The sequence below is a fragment of the Lipotes vexillifer genome, unplaced genomic scaffold (genome assembly GCF_000442215.2).
Source record: "Lipotes vexillifer unplaced genomic scaffold, Lipotes_vexillifer_v1.1 scaffold440, whole genome shotgun sequence".
Taxonomy (NCBI): Eukaryota; Metazoa; Chordata; class Mammalia; order Artiodactyla; family Lipotidae; genus Lipotes; species Lipotes vexillifer.
In genome coordinates, this window is record NW_006778543.1 from 6,074,860 (window position 1) to 6,091,424 (window position 16,565).

The window sequence follows — 16,565 nt, forward strand, 5'->3', positions numbered from 1 at the left end:
GGCGGCAGAAGTCGGCGTGACGTTGCAGCAGCCTGAGGCCCGCCGTGTGTTCTCCCTGAGAAATTGTCCCTGGGTCCCGGGAACCTGGCAGTGGCGGGCTGCACAGGCTCCCCGGAAGAGGGGTGGGGGCCGTGACCTGTGCTCGCACACAGGCCCCTTGGTGGCGGCAGCAGCAGCCTTAGCGTCTCCCGCCCGTCTCTGGTTTCCGAGCTTTTAGCCGCGGCTCGCGCCCGTCTCTGGAGCTCCTTTAGGCAGCGCTCTTAAAACCCCTCTCCTCGCGCACCAGGAAACACAGAGGCAAGAAAAGGTCTCTTGCCTCTTGGGTAGGTCCAGACTTTCCCCCGGACTCCCTCCCGGCTATCCGTGGCGCACTAACCCCTTCGGGCTGTGTTCAAGCCGCCAACCCCAGTCCTCTCCCTGAGCTCCGACCGAAACCGAAACCGAGCCTCAGCTCGCAGCCCCGCCCGACCCCGGCGGCTGAGCACACGAGCCTCTCGGGCTGGTGAGCGCCGGTCGGCGCCGATCCTCTGTGCGGGAATCTCTCGGCTTTGCCCTCCGCGCCCCTGTTGCTGTGCTGTCCTCCGCGGCTCCGAAGCTCTCCGCTCCGCCTCCCGCAATCTCTGCCCGCGAAGGGGCTCCTAGTGTGTGGAGAGCTTTCCTCCTTCACGGCTCCCTCCCACTGGTGCAGGCACCGTCCTTTTCCCTTTGTCTCTGTTTATTCTTTTTTCTCTTGCCCTACCCAGGTACGTGGGGAGTTTCTTGCCTTTTGGGAGGTCTGAGGTCTCCTGCCAGCGTTCAGTAGGTGTTCTGTAGGAGTTGCTCCACGTGTAGATGTATTTCTGGTGTATCTGTGGGGAGGAAGGCGATCTCTGCGTCTTACTCCTCCGCCATCTTGGAAAGCTCCTCCTGGCCTGCAGAGTTTCTGATGCAAAGTCCATTGATTGATTTTCTTATGGGAGTTCCCTTGTACATAACTAGTTTCTTTTCCCTTGCTGCTTTTAATATTCTCTCTTCATCTTAATATTTGCCATTTTAGTTACAATGTATCTTGGTGTGGACTTCTTTGGTTTGACCCTGTTTGCAACTTTCTGTGCTTCCTGAACCTGTGTGTCTATTTCCTTTCCCAAGTTAGGTAAGTTTTCAGCTATGTCTTCAAATATGTTCTCCTCCCCCTTCTCTCTTCTCCTTCTGCAACCACTATAATGTGAAAGTTAGTATGCTTGATGTTGTCCCAGAGAGTCTCTTAAAATGCTCTCTTTTATTTAATTATTTTTTTTCTGTCCAGCTTGAGTGATTTGTGCTACTCTGTCTTCCAGTTTGTTGATCTGTTCCTCTGTATCATCTAATCTACTATTGATTCCTTCTAGTGTATTTATTTCAATTATTGTATTCTTCAGATTTTTGCTTCTTTATAGCTTCTGACTCTCTGTTAAATTCTCACTGTGCTCATCCATTCTTCTCCTAAGTTCATTGAGCATCTTTATTACCATTACCTTGAATTCTTTATTGGTTAACTGGCTTAGCTCTACCTTGTGTAGCTCTTCTGGGATTTTATATTGTCTTTGATTAGAAAATACTGCTCTGTTGCCTTATTTTGCCTGATTCTCTATTTTAATTTCTTTGTATTAAATAGGTCGCTTTCATTTCCCAATCTTGGAGTAGCGGCCTTATGTATGAGACATCCTATGGGCCCAGCAGCACACTCCCCTCTCTTCATGAGAGCTGTATGATCTAGGAGGACCCTCTATTGGGCTATGTGGACCCCTCTGTTGTGGTGGAGTCAACTACTTGGCTATGCTGGTAGACATGTCTGGGCCTTGCCTGGTTGGTTGCCAGGCCCTGCCTAGTGTGGAGGCTGTAGACTCCTGATGGGTGGAGCTGGGTCACAGTATTGTTGGATGCATGCTAGGGGAGTCCCAGTCCTGGTGCAGGCCTGCAGGTGTAGGGGGCCAGGTATTGGTGTGGTTGGCTTCAGGGGCCAGTGGGTCCTGGGGCTGGTGCCAGCTCACTGCTAGGTGGGGACAGATCCTGGCGTGGCTGGTTTCAGGGGCTGCTGGGACCCAGAGCTGGTATTGGCCTGCTGGTGGGCAGGGCTAGGTCCTACGGTTACTGTCAGCCAAATAGTGGGTACAGCCAGGTCCTTGTGTGGTTAGCTGCTGGGCTCAGGGTTTACTGGAGCTTGTGCCAGCCTACTGGTGTGTAGAGCTGAGTCCTAGGCCCTCTGTGTGTGGGACTGTGTCCAAGGTGGCTGAAGGGCTCAGGGAGGCCCACAGCTGCTGTGGCCTACTGTTAGGAGGGGCTGTGTTTTTGCATGTTTGGCTGCTTGGTCTTGGGTTTCCCAGGACTGATTCTGACAGGCTGGTGGTTGGGGCCTGGTTCTGGTGCTAATAAGCTAGAGGGACTACTCTGTAATGGCACTTGCCAGTGCCAGTGTCCTTGTAGTAGAATGAGTGCATCCAAACTGCTGCCACCTGTGTTTATGTCCCCAAGGTGAATCCCAGTTGATTTCTGCCTCTCTGGGAGGCCCTCCAGATCAGCAAGTGGGTCTGACACAGGATCCTTTCAGATTACTGCTTCTTCCCTGGGTCTCAGAGCATGTAAGATTTTGTGTTCCTTTTAAGAGTAGAGTCTTTCTTTCCTACAGCCATCTGGATTTCCCAAATGCGAGCCCTGCTGGCCTTCATAACTAGATGTTCTGGGGGCTTATCTTCCCAATGCAGGACCAACAGGCAGGGGAGCTTGATATGGTGCTAGACCCCCTAACTCTTTGAAGACAGTCTATCTCTTCAATTGTGATTATCCTCTCTGTGGGTCACCTATTTGGGGATATGTATCTTGTCTATACCATGGCTCCACCCCTCGTACCCATCTCATTGTACTTCTTTCTTTATATCTTTAGTTGTAGAAGATCTTCTCTGCTAGTTTTCAGTCTGTTCTGATAGTTGCTCTGTAAATAGTTGTTATTTTGGTGTGCTTGTGGAAGGAGATAAGCTCAGGGTCTTCCTACATCTTGGCCACTCCCTATCAAATAAATTGACATTTTACATAAAAGATTAGTACACTTAAATACTTATATTAATCTCATAATTTCCAGAATCAGAAAAAAATGTATTTAGAATTAATATATTTCAAGTCTACTTGTATAGTTTGCCAAAATTGCAATATTCCTTATATATATATATATATATATATATATATATATAATTTATTACATATAATCTCCTACTAGTTACAATCTAAAATGTACTTCTTTCCAATATTATTGGTTTAGCATTTTATAATTACCCTGGACCTACTAGTAAGTCTGTATCAAGGCACAAAAAGAAGATACTTAGGATTACCCCCTCACCCGAGAACTCATTACTTTTGCAAAAGTTATGTAATTAACATTCTCTAAAAAATCAGTGAAAAGTAAGATCATGTTTATCAGTCTGATCAGCAATGAAGCATTTTTTACTTTTAGCTATGCCAAGTGCCCTGAGCGTTAGAGTAATTATAACAAATTTAGAATTACTTTCTATAACATAAAAACTAAATTAATTAGTTTTAAAACTTATTTTATTCTTTAATATAATTAAGGACTTATCAACTGATATAGTTTTCCTCAGTGCTGAAAATCAGTGTTACATATCACTTGGCAATTTAGTTAGTGATGTCTATTGTATACATGAAAGTAAAAGTGAAAAACGGAAGGTGATTGTATATACTAAGTTTCAGAAAAAGAAAAGATATTTTCTTTTACAAACTCAGATTGTGAGCATGACCTGATTGAATCAACTGCAGAATAGACAGTTATTAATCAGTTAGATTTTGCGGCACAATTAGGCAAATTTCCACTTTGTTCACATGATAAATGCTTTACTAAGAGATATTTGCTATATTACTGTAATTAAAATTATTTGCTTTCCTATCCGTCTATCCTACTAATATGTTAAACCCTGGATGGGTTCACTTGCAGCCTGTTCCCTAGTGTTAGAATATCACTCTTCACATTGTGTCACCTGTGTCAGGAAAGAAAACTCTTATAATTCATCAACTTGGCAATAATATGACCATGTGGTGATTGCTCTTTGGAGGAAGAAGACACTTTGGGGAAAGAGAATGATTTTTTTTTAAAGCCAGAGTTTTGATAGCCAGACCATTCATTCACCTCCTAATGGGACATTCTCTTAGGAAGTATTTTCAAGACATACTGATATATTCTCAGTTGTGTTGTAGTAATTGTTATTGCTTATAGACACTGGATACATTCTTTCCCTCCTGTCCCAAATCCTCACATTTGACCATAGGATTGCCTCCTTCTGGAAGGAGCTACACTTCTTGCTCTGTAAAGTTGAATATAGAAGAATTCCTACTAAATCCACTGTTCACTGAAGGAAAGCTTAAACAAAGAAGTGCCTTATAAAATCACTAAAAGGTATCATGGAGACTGATGATTGCTTGGAATAAAGTGGTAGAGATATTCTGTATGGTTTCTTGACATTTACTCTACCCATCACCTTATATTTAAATCTCTGATTTGGATTATTTATTTGAAACCTTTTTTTTTTTTTGTCTGCTATGCCAAATCTATACTATGTATTCACTGAGATTGCAATGCAGTACACAATATAGTAAATAAAGCAATAAAAATGCCCCCTATTAGGTTCCTTGATAAATGGAAACTTAATAACAAATCTATATTGCTAGTTTCTTTGAATTAATTTGATCCTTTGACAGTGCTTTAATTTTATAAATTATTTATAAATCAAAGGGAAATTTCTTTTTCCTGTATCCTGATGCACAACAGTGGGAGTCTATGAGTTGTTATAATAAAGAAACATGAATGATTTTACCACTCCATCCAATTGACCATTTAGATTATCAAATTGGCTATAATATAGAAAGACCAAGGTTTTTTCCACTGCTCAAAACTATCTTTAACTCCTATTTTATCATTTATTTTTGGCCTGCTTTATAACCAGATTGGGGAGGTAGGAGTGTGTGTGTGAGAGAGAAAACTGTTACTCTACCTACAGAGCATTTCTAACATCAAATGTGTAGGGATCTTTTTCACACCAACCAACGCTCCAACTCTCTTGAGGACATCAACTGGGCATCCTACAATTCAATTCTGACACTAACACCTGCTATTAAATTGGAACCTTCATTCATAACTAGTGAAATATAAAATGGTACTGTTGCTGTGGAAATGTTTAATGTGGAATTCAAAAGGTTAATCATATGTTTCCCATAGCAGTTTCAAGCCTTGGTATGTACCCAAGAGAATTGAAGACATATGTCTACACAGAACATGTAAGTGAGTGTTCACAGTAGCATTATTCACAGTAGACCCAAAGTGGAAACAACCCTGTACCCAAGAGAACTAAAAACATATGCCCATAAAAACATGTCCATGAATGTATATAGTAGCATTATTCATAATAGCCCCTGAGTGGAAACCCAAATTTCCATCAACTAATGAATGTGGTATATCCATACAATAGAATATTTTTCAGCCAAAAAGAAATAGATGCATTTAACACGGCTGAACATTGAAAACAGAAGCTAAGTAAAAGAAACCAAACACTATAAGCCACATATTGTATGATTTCATTTATAATAGAGTCCAGGATAGGCAAATCTATAAAGATAGGAACTCTATAGATCAGTGGCTGCCAGGGACTGGAACTAGTGAAAAAAGTGACTGCTGATGGGTATAGGATTTGTTACCAGGTGATAAAAATATTCTGCAATAAGCTAGTGATAGTGGTTGTACAACTTTGTGAATATGTTAAAAATTACTGAAGTATACATTTTAAAATAGTGAATTTTATAAATAATACATCTAAAAAAAGATTGTAAGATAAAGATCATCATGTTCAAGAATTTTCAAAATAGACCAATGTAAATGGAGATTTGGTGATGAGGAAGAAATGTCACAAAATAAATTTTTTATATATATAACAGAGCCAGGTCACACAGGGTGTTATAAACTATATTAAGGAGTTTGGGCATTATTCATATTTCATTTGGAAGATATCTAACTGATTTAAGCAGAAGAGAGAGATTAGTGGATTTATGCTGTGCAAATTATTCTGGCTTCCCTTTGGAGAAAATGTGCGAGGGAAGCAACATGGAAGCAGAGAGACCACTTGGTCTGTGAGTGATACAGGTGAGGTGATACAGGGGTCTAGACTGGAAGCGTATGAAACAAAGAGAAGATGATGTGTTTGTGGCATGTTTTGGAGGTAGCAGTGACAGTAATTGTATGTGGAAGTGAGGAGGATAGAGGAATCAAGGATGATTTCTAAACACTGGCTTGAGAGGTATAGTGGATTTTGGTACTTTGAACTAGGATAGGGAAAACTGAGGGTCTTGAAGGCAAACCTAAAGTTCAGAATGTTTATATAGATCCTAAATATCAATTTGGCAATTCAATTTATGAGTTTGACTCACCCAGGAGTTGTGGAGGGCCTCTACCTTGATTGAAATGCTTTACAATCCTATATGCTGTTAGAAGAATTCACTTTGGCAGGCTCTGTGATCTTTCCAATACATTCTGTCAGGCTGGGTATTTTCTTTCATATATCCCAAGTTACAGAGGTAGCGGGTAGTAGTAAACTAAATTATTTCCTAGGCTTTAAATGGTCAAACCTCTAAACCCATCTAACTTGAAACATTATGTATTATTTTTGCCTCCTAGTTTTTACTACTTCAAATCAACAAGATCTTATTTTATGTTAGTAACTCTAAATTAAACCTGAATTTGATTCACAGAATTTCATTCTATACATTTAACTCAGCTACACTTTCCAGCATTAACTCTAGAGCTAGATCACTTTCACTAACTTAAAGCACCCAAGTTACCTCTGGCCAGCCTCTCACACAATGTCATCATAAAATACCTCAGGGCAAAGCCTTTCCATATTTTGAAAAATCACACACACTTTTGCCATAAATACTCCTAAAATACTGCAACCTATTTTTAGACTATTGTTAATTTTAGCTAGGTTCCTTAAGATGAAAAATATACATTATAATTCTGAACCACCAATAAGAATTAAGTTCCCACCAGTATAGGTAACCAATAGAATATGACTCAGTCTTATAGAGTAGCTCCAGTAGAAAGCTTAGAAATGCAGAATCAAACGTGGCCAACAATTAATTAATATACTAACATATTCTAATAGAATTCTGTGCATACCACAATTCTAGTTCTTAATTAGGATGACTTGTGCAGAGTATGCTATTTAAAACAATTAATTACTATGTTTTAAAATAAAGTTATGTCTTTTCTACAGAATAGAGATTCTCCTGATAGTAGTGGCCATTCTATTCCATTACAGTTCTTTAAATGTAGAAATTTTCTGAATCTCAGTACAGAAGGTCCAATGTGACTTTCTAAGTATGCTACAGAAATGTTCTGGTCCTATTTCTTTTTTTTTTGTTAACTTTCTTTTCCAATTTTATTGGAATATAATTGACATGCAACATTGCGTACGTTTAAGGTGTACAACCTGATGATTTGATACACATATATTGTGAAATGATCACTGGCCCTATTTCATTTGATGTTGACAAAGACCAAACCAGAAATCAATTAGTAATTGTAAATTTATTATCTACCTGGGCAACTCACATATGCCATGTTAAATTGTTTAACAATTTGTAAATTTATATGGAGATTGCTAAACCTTAGGATGACTGAACGTGTGTGTAGCAGCTGTGAAATCTCTAAAGATAACTTAATGAAAGCAAGCCATTCTGTCAACATTGCTGTACAAATTGTGCCATTAACGCTGGTGACAGTGATATAGGAGGTTTGAAGGTTTCATTCATTTAACAATTATTTCCTGAAATCTACTGTATATCAAGAATTTTGCTAGATGACAGGAATTTAGGGTTGAATAAGAAATAAGCACTGCTTTAATGGGATCATTATTTAATGGGAGAGGCAAATGCAAAGAAATAATTACAGCACAGTGAGATAGGTGCTAAAATGAAGGATTGTGTAAGGTGCTATGGAAGCACAGAGGAGGGACAACCACACTCTGCTTGCTTTTTGAAGGAAAGAAAATCATAAACTTAGCTTAATAGTGTTCATAAGGCCTTTTTGCAACTTAGGGAGGGATTAATCAATGAAGACAGAAGCATGACTCATGTTTTAAGATAATTACAGCCTAGAGACTTGAACAATTTAGCAAAATCTTATGAGACTTAAATGAAGATACATATTATTAAAAAAAACATTGCCTACAGGTCTGTAGGTATACACATAATTTATGAATGTCATTGCTTTTTCAAGGTAGTAAAATGATTTGAAGACAAAGGTAGAGGTAAAAATTGCATGAATAGCTATCAGTTTGAATAGTAGAATGGCTGGATTATCTGTGCCTTTTAGGCATTTCTATTATAAAAGTTAATTGTTTCCTATATTATCATACTATGATCTCAATACATTTAAACCTGATTTAGCCTATACAAATCTTAAAAAGAAACTGGTTTCATTCTTTGCTAATCACTTTCTACAATCAGTAAGTGGCCATAAATGTATTTGTTTTTTGCTTACACATACACACACATGCGCCCGCAAGAAAAAAAGGGGATGATAACACATCAAAGTGGTAATAGAAATTATTTCTGATTTGGATTATACATACATGACTTTTTCCTTTGTGCTTTATTATCGCCTATGTTTTCATAATTAACATAAGTTGCTCTTATGATCAGGAAAAAAAATCTTTCAATAAGAAAAATGTTAGTCATAATAAAACCCAAACTGGGTTGTCAAAAATGTTAGATTTCTCTGTATGGAATGTTAAATGTATGACAGATAATTATAATCTATATACATGATTAGATAATGTCTGTATTTGTATATATTAAGCCATCCTCACTTTTTAGAACTTTTGGTTTATCAGTCTCAGGGAATTCTTCTCCTCACCAACCCCACCTAAAAGGTTAGGGGGTAGTAGAGTCAACTTCGCTCTCAGACTCTGTTTTGGACTGAATGTTTGTGTTGCTACAATTTTCATACCTTGAAATCTCAACCCCTAATATGATAGTATTGTGAGGTTGGGCCTTTGGGAGGTGGATAGGTGAATAGGCTCATGAGGGTGGAGCCCTCATCAATGGGGTTAGCCACCTTCTAATATAAGACGTAAGACCTTGCTTGCTTGCTCTGTCCTGCTGTAAGGATATAGTGAGAAGATGGCCAACTATAAAGCAGGAAGTGTGGGCTCTTACCAGACACAGGATCTGCACTCACCTTGATCTTGAACTTCTCAACCTCCAGAACTATGGGAAATAAATGTCTGTTGCTTAAGGCATCAATCTATGACATTTTGTTCTACCAGAACAAACTGACCAAGACAGACTCCAAAGAACTTTTATTGGCTACATAAACTCTTCCTACCCAGGCAATGAGACTATGTACCCCATCAAGCTTCAGTCAGAAGAAACCTATTTTTATAAATAGATAGTAAGGGTCATAAAATCATATAATATTTGTTTCGTCTCCCCATATAGCATTCCCCTCCTGCCACTTTGTCATCCCACAAAATTATAGGAAGACAGCTTTTCAATTTATAATTCCAAGGTTCTAAGATTTATTAGTCCATCAAAAAATTCAACATTGCTATTTGCAGAAGAGCATTATCATCATTAAAAGCTAGTTCTAATCAGTGGATGGCAGTTTTATAGTACTTAACTGAGAAACAGAAAAGGTAAAAGATGGCCACTGAAAATTCCAGGTCATTGACACATCCTTCTCCAGGAGGCTTTAAAGTGAATGCAGAATAGTGGCAGATTCAAAAGTTTTGTTATTAGCAATTATTTTTACTTTCAAGTCCCTTTATTATAATTAATGATAAAGAATTTTTTAAGAATTAACTTTTTAATTTTTGTACTTTTGATTTTTTAACAGCATTTATAACACCTTCCATTTTCATTTCTATTTTAATATAATTGATTCTCTATTTTTTCCAGAATTAGTTTGGGCTTCTCACTGTTGTGGCCTCTCCCGTTGTGGAGCACAGGCTCTGGATGTGCAGGCTCAGCAGCCATGGCTCACGGGCCCAGCCGCTCTGCGGCATGTGGGATCCTCCCGGACCGGGGCACGAACCCATGTCCCCTGCATTGGCAGGCAGACTCTCAACCACTGCGCCACCAAGGAAGCCCTATTTTTTTTCTTTTTGAAACTAACAGAATATTTGACTCTGTTGATTCTATATTTTTTCTTTCCCATTTCATTAATGTGTGTTCTTATCTTTAATACTGTCAAAGTGATACTTCTTTTTTAGGCATGCATCCTGTTATTCCTTGAGTGACTCCTTACATTGGATGTTTAGCTCAGTATTTTCCAGCCTTTTTTTTCTTCTCTAACATTGTCTTTAGGGTAATAAATTTTTTTATAAGCATTGTTTTACTCTTTCACCATTTTGAGTTATAGTTTTTGTTATGCAGTTCTAAATATTTGTAATTTCTATTGCAATTTCTTCTTTTATCCAGAGTTATTTAGAAACAAAATATTAATTTAACAATTTTATGACATTTTTGTTAACTTTGTTACTTATTTCTTAACTATGATTAAAATATGCTGTTATGATAATGATGTTTGAAAATTTGCTGAATCTAGCTTGATGTCTTATACATGGTCGATTTTGTAAACATCCTATGTATGCTAGAAATCAACGTAAATTCTCCAGAGGTTGGTCACACTCTATGTACAGGAATTAGGTATTTATTGTCTAAATTTTTATATTTGGTTACTGAACTATTGTCACTTTGAGCTATTCAGATACAGTTTTTTTTAAAACTCCCATTGTAAATTTTTTTCTTGTACTATTATCAAGGTTTACTTTATATATTTTGAAGCTATGTTATTACCTATATATGATTATTAAATTATTATTATTTCCTACTTCATTGAAACTTTTCTCATTATGTTGACCCTCATGCACTTGAATCTTTTTTTTTTTTTTTACCTTAAGTCTATATTTTGGTGTTTCTACTTGACTACTAGATCTTTTCTCTAATTTTTTCAAAGTAGTCATTTATTTATTCATATGAAGATGCATTATTCATTCATTCATATTCATTTATTTGTCTCTTGTAAACATATATTCAATTTTCTGCTTATCTCATTTGAATACCTCCTTCTACATATTTTAGTCTATTTACATTTGTTGAGTTTTCATGTATTTATTTTTATGGCAAACAAAGTATTTTGAACTTTTTACTTTCCTGTTCTATTTTACCATTTAATACATTCATAGATTCTTTTGAATTGATAGATATTTGTTTGCTTGCTTATTTCCTCCCTGTCTTCTTCCTACTTTAACTAGTTTTAAAGTTATGCATTCTATTTCTTAAAAAGTTACAGACATCTTTTATACATATTTAACAAAGACTCGTTTTAAAGGTACATAGACTTTGGCATGCTTTTATCCTGCTGACTAGAATCCAAAATTACTTGTGATTAATATTCATACTTGAGCCTATTTCATTCTTAAACTTACATATTTTGATATTGATATTTTATACTTCAGTTGTGTAATTTTATGTCTTCACTTCTTCAATAAGAGTCTGAGTCCATATAGTAATGTTTGAGTGCTGACAGCTCTTAAGCATCACCCGTCCTTTCCTTTTCCTCTATGCCACACATCTGGGTAAAATTATAAGAATGCTCAGGTATTTCCTCCTTTGGTGCCAAACAAGATTGAAACTAAGCAAGTGTCTGCTTGTATGCAGGAACTCTCACTGGCATCCCTCATCCTGAACATAACAAGAAGTCAAGTCAGACTCCATTCCTTGCTCTCTAAAGGAATTTTTGGACCAACATGGGAAGACTGCTGTAAATATTTTCATAGCCTTTTGGGGAGTGTGTGTGTATGTGTGTGTTCATCAATCTTACCAGTATTAACATCTAAACCAAATTTTGGGTGGTGTTCCATCCTACCTCCTGTGGTGTTCCTCCTGCAGGCTGGTCACAGCAGCCAATTTATCATTTCCTTGTTCACCATTCTTTCTTTCTTTTCACGTTTCCCTTCAAGGGATATTTCCTGTCTCTGCAATCCACCATTTATATATGCTTTAAGTAAACTCCTTCTTTTGGAACATGTTCTCAGTGATTACCTGTACCTTATTCATCTATTTATGGGTTTTACCTTTGATTTTAATTAATAGTTTTGCTGGATATAAAATTCCAAATTTACAGTTATTTTCTCTCAGTATGTTAAAGATTTGATTCATATGCCATTTTTATTCCATTGTTATTATTGAAAAGTCAGTAGAATATATAACTGTACATTGTAAATAATCTTTTATTTTAAACATATGATTTCTTTTAAGAACTTAACTTTGCATTGTTCTAAAGATTGCCTATGGTATTGGATTGGCCAAAAAGTTCATTTGGGTTTTTCCATAACATCTTACGGAAAGACCCGAATGAATTTTTTGGCCAACCCAATACTTCTAAACTTCGCTTTATTCATTTTGCTTGGGATTTTTTTCTGTTTCCTGAATAAATGCATTTAAAATTTCTCATTAAGAAATATTCTCAGCTAATATCTTTCTTAATGCTAATATTAACTTATTAGCATTAATAAATACTATTGATCATCTTCATTCTTCCAATCTCTCATTTTGGAATTCTGAATAGTTGTCAGTAAAATTTTAATTCTTTATTCTTTTTTTGCCTGTTTTTTGAAGTATAGTGCACAAAGATTAATATACATCATTCTCAAGTGTGCACCACAGTGAATTTTCTATATGCAAACACTTACGTAATTTCCAAGATCTCAGAAGAAATCCTTCCATTGTTATCCAGACAATGCTTGTCTGAGAGTAGGGTGACAGCATGATTGGATGAGAACTCTCTTCTGGGTCAAAGGCTTCTCCTTGTCTTTTGTCCTCACATGGTGGAAGGGAGCTAGGGATCTCTGTGAGATCGCTTTTCTTTGCAGTACACGGGCCTCTCACTGCCTTGGCCTCTCCCGTTGCGTGGAGCACAGGCTCCGGATGCACAGCCTCAGCGGCCATGGCTCACGGTCCCAGCCGCTCTGCGGCATGTGGGATCTTCCCAGACCGGGGCACGGACCCGTGTCCCCTGCATCGGCAGGTGGACTCTCAACCACTGCGCCAGCAGGGAAGCCCGTGAGATCTCTTTTATATGAGCACTAATCCCATTCATGAGGGTTCCACCCTCATGACCAAATCAATTCCCAAAAACCCTACTAAACATCATCACCTTTGGGGGTTAAGATTTCAACATATGAATTTTGAGAGGACACAAACAAACATTCAAACCATAGCAATGCTTCACTCCAAGAGAAAATTGCTTTAAGAGCTTAAAAATATGAATCAATTTTACCTGTCCTTGAACTTAATATAAATTCAGTAATAAGTCCATTTTCCTTTGTGCTTGATTTCTTTCTCATCATTATTTCCATGTCATTCAACAATTTTTTCCCATGGTGCAGGAGTTGATTTATTGTCATTATTTTGTAACAATCCATTATATAAATAAACCACAATATGTTTATTCAGCTGTTGACATACATATGGGTTGTTTCCAGTATTTGGATACCCTATAAAAGCTGTTATAAATTATTTTTTGGTGAGCAACTGTATTCATTTCTTTTCATTGCATACATAAGAGTTGAAATACTTGCCTCATGGGGAAAATATATAATTATACCTATTATTAGTATGTGCTGTCAATTTTTTCTAAAATAGGTTTAAACTTTATATCACCATAAACAAGGTAGGAAATTATCTAGTTTATTTCTTGATATGGTTCTAAGTTAAATGTTTACATTTTCCTGAAAACTAACAATATTAAATATTTCATGTGCTTATTGGTCATTTGTCATCTTTTTTTTTTTTTTTTTTTTTTTTTTTTTGCGGTCTGTGGGCCTCTCACTGCTGTGGCGTCTCCCGTTGGGGAGCACAGGCTCCGGACGCACAGGCTCAGCGGCCATGGCTCACGGGCCCAGCCGCAGCCTCCCGGACCGGAGCACGAACCCGTGTCCCCTGCATCGGCAGGCGGACCCCCAACCACCGTGCCACCAGGGAAGCCCGTCATCTTTTTTGAAATGTCTATTCAATTGTTTTGCCCTTTTGTTAGAATTTCCATTTGTCAAACTTTTCTTAATAATATCTTTTAAAACGTAAAGATTATAATTTTTTTTTTAATTCTAATACATCAAGGTTTCTTTTTTTGTATGTGTGTGTGTTTGGCATTCTATCAAAAAAGACTATCTCAAGGTTACAAAGATTTTCTTCTACATTTTCACTTTATATTTGAGCAATTATCTGGTTTTTGATTTAATTTTTTATAAGGTCTGAGGGTAAGAGTTTCTGCTTTGCTTTTTCTTTTAACTTATAGATATTCAGTTATTCCAACCATTTGTGGCAAAGATTTTCTTTTTCTCCTTTAATTGCCTTGGCACCTTTGTGAGAAATCTCTGTAGGTCTATTGTGGATACTGTATTCTAGTAATCCATCATCTATCTATCCTTCTACAGTTCCACATTGGCTTTATTGTCATTTTATATTAAGATTTAAAATCAGGTGGTAAATCCTCTAATGTTATTATTCTTTTTTACCATCACATTGGCTCTTCTGGGTTCATTTTATTTCAATATGCATTTTAAAATCAGCTTGACAAGTGGGGAATAAAGACTAATGACAGAGTATCTGTATATAAGTACTATATTTCAGTTGTTAAAATTATTTTAAATGGGTTATGGGTAGCATTCTGAAACTAGTACAAGTTTATATTAGCACTGAACAAATAACCAAAAGAATGGCAGATGGTGGGAGCTGGTTTCTCATTATTGGAGTAGGAGGTTATAGACAAATAAGAGGGAAGGTTCAAATAAGGCATATGATACTGGATGAGAGTTGCAGAAATTAGTATGAACTCATGTCATATACATATATTTAGTTATTTATTTACATAATATTTATATGTTTTTGTACACATATTTTCTATCTATCCAGTACAATGCTCAGAGTTATCCTTGCCACATTCCTGATCTGAGGAACATAATTCAATCTTTTACAATTAAGTGTAATGATAGTTATAGGATTTTTCAGATGTCTTCAAAATGTTTGAAAATATATCTTTTAGTATATTGATTCAGTACATTAATATTTGAGGGGTTTCCTGTCTGTGCTTATGAAGGATATTATATTTTTTATTATATTTTGTTATGTTTTCCCTCTAGTTACACTGGCCTCATTACATAAGTTCTCTCTGTCTCTCTATTTTCTGAAATATATGCTTCTTCAGCAACTCTCCATTGTGTTTGTACTTTTTCCATTTATCTGTTTTTTATTTAGCTAGGTTTTTTCCCCTGTATAACTGACATTTGGTATATAAAAGAACCACAGAGACTCCTAATGGTATCTTCCAAGAGATTGTAGGTTCTAGAAAGGGCTCTAGCAAGGAAAGATTTTTTTTTTCCCTTCTCTTAAATTTTAATCTATCCAGAATTTTTTCATAGTGCAAGCACCATGTATTTGCAATGTATTCTGAAACAGAAGTTCTACTTACCGTCACTCTCAACCTCTTTTTCTCTTTCACATTTTTATTTTGTCTTTTTCTCCACCAAGTTTAAATTATTTCAGAGCTAGCGTTTCTCATATGAAATTCTCTTTTTACAGTATTGACATCACCTCCAAAATTTGCCTCCTCTTATTCACAACATAGAGCTTTCAGATTATTATTTTATTAAAAAAGTATCCAGGGCTTCCCTGGTGGCACAGTGGTTGAGAGTCTGCCTGCCGATGCAGGGGACAAGGATTCGTGCCCTGGTCCGGGAAGATCCCACATGCCGCGGAGCGGCTGGGCCCATGAGCCATGGCTGCTGAGCCTGCACATCCAGAGCCTGTGCTCCACAACGGGAGAGGTCACAGCAGTGAGAGGCCCGTGTACCATAAAAAAAAGCACTATATTTATTTGAAATACTTTAGAAGCTATTTGTTAATAATATTTTATCTAATGAAATTTATTTCTAGGACTGGATATCCTAGAATGATCTTGAAAGGTTAAACTATTCTACTCACTATAGACTGACTTTCATATAAATCTCATTATTGAGTACATTAACCATATCATTTTAGATCTCAGGGATCTCATTAGCAGAATTAGTTGATAATCTGGTCATATTTCAAGGTAGTCCAGAGACTTTATGAATGTCACTGCTCTCTGAGATAAGTTTTGGCTAAATTTCTAGATAAGTAAAGAACTGTAAATGAGAGTGTCACTGGGGATAAGGAATATCAATATACCTGCATCATATAATGAAAATAAATGTGCATAGAGAAAATCCAGCTATACACATAAAGTTTTGTTAAGAAATAAATCACTTTACATTATCATCAGATTTATTTTAAGGAAAATTCCAACACATGGAAATACAGATTCCGAGATATACTCTATCAAATCCTTAACTTTATTGGGATAACAACTGTTCTTATATCTATGACTTATTTTGTAAGTGTCACAATACCTCTCAGATTATCTGTGGGTAATTTCAAAAGCAATGAAAAAAGAATATATTGGAACACATTTT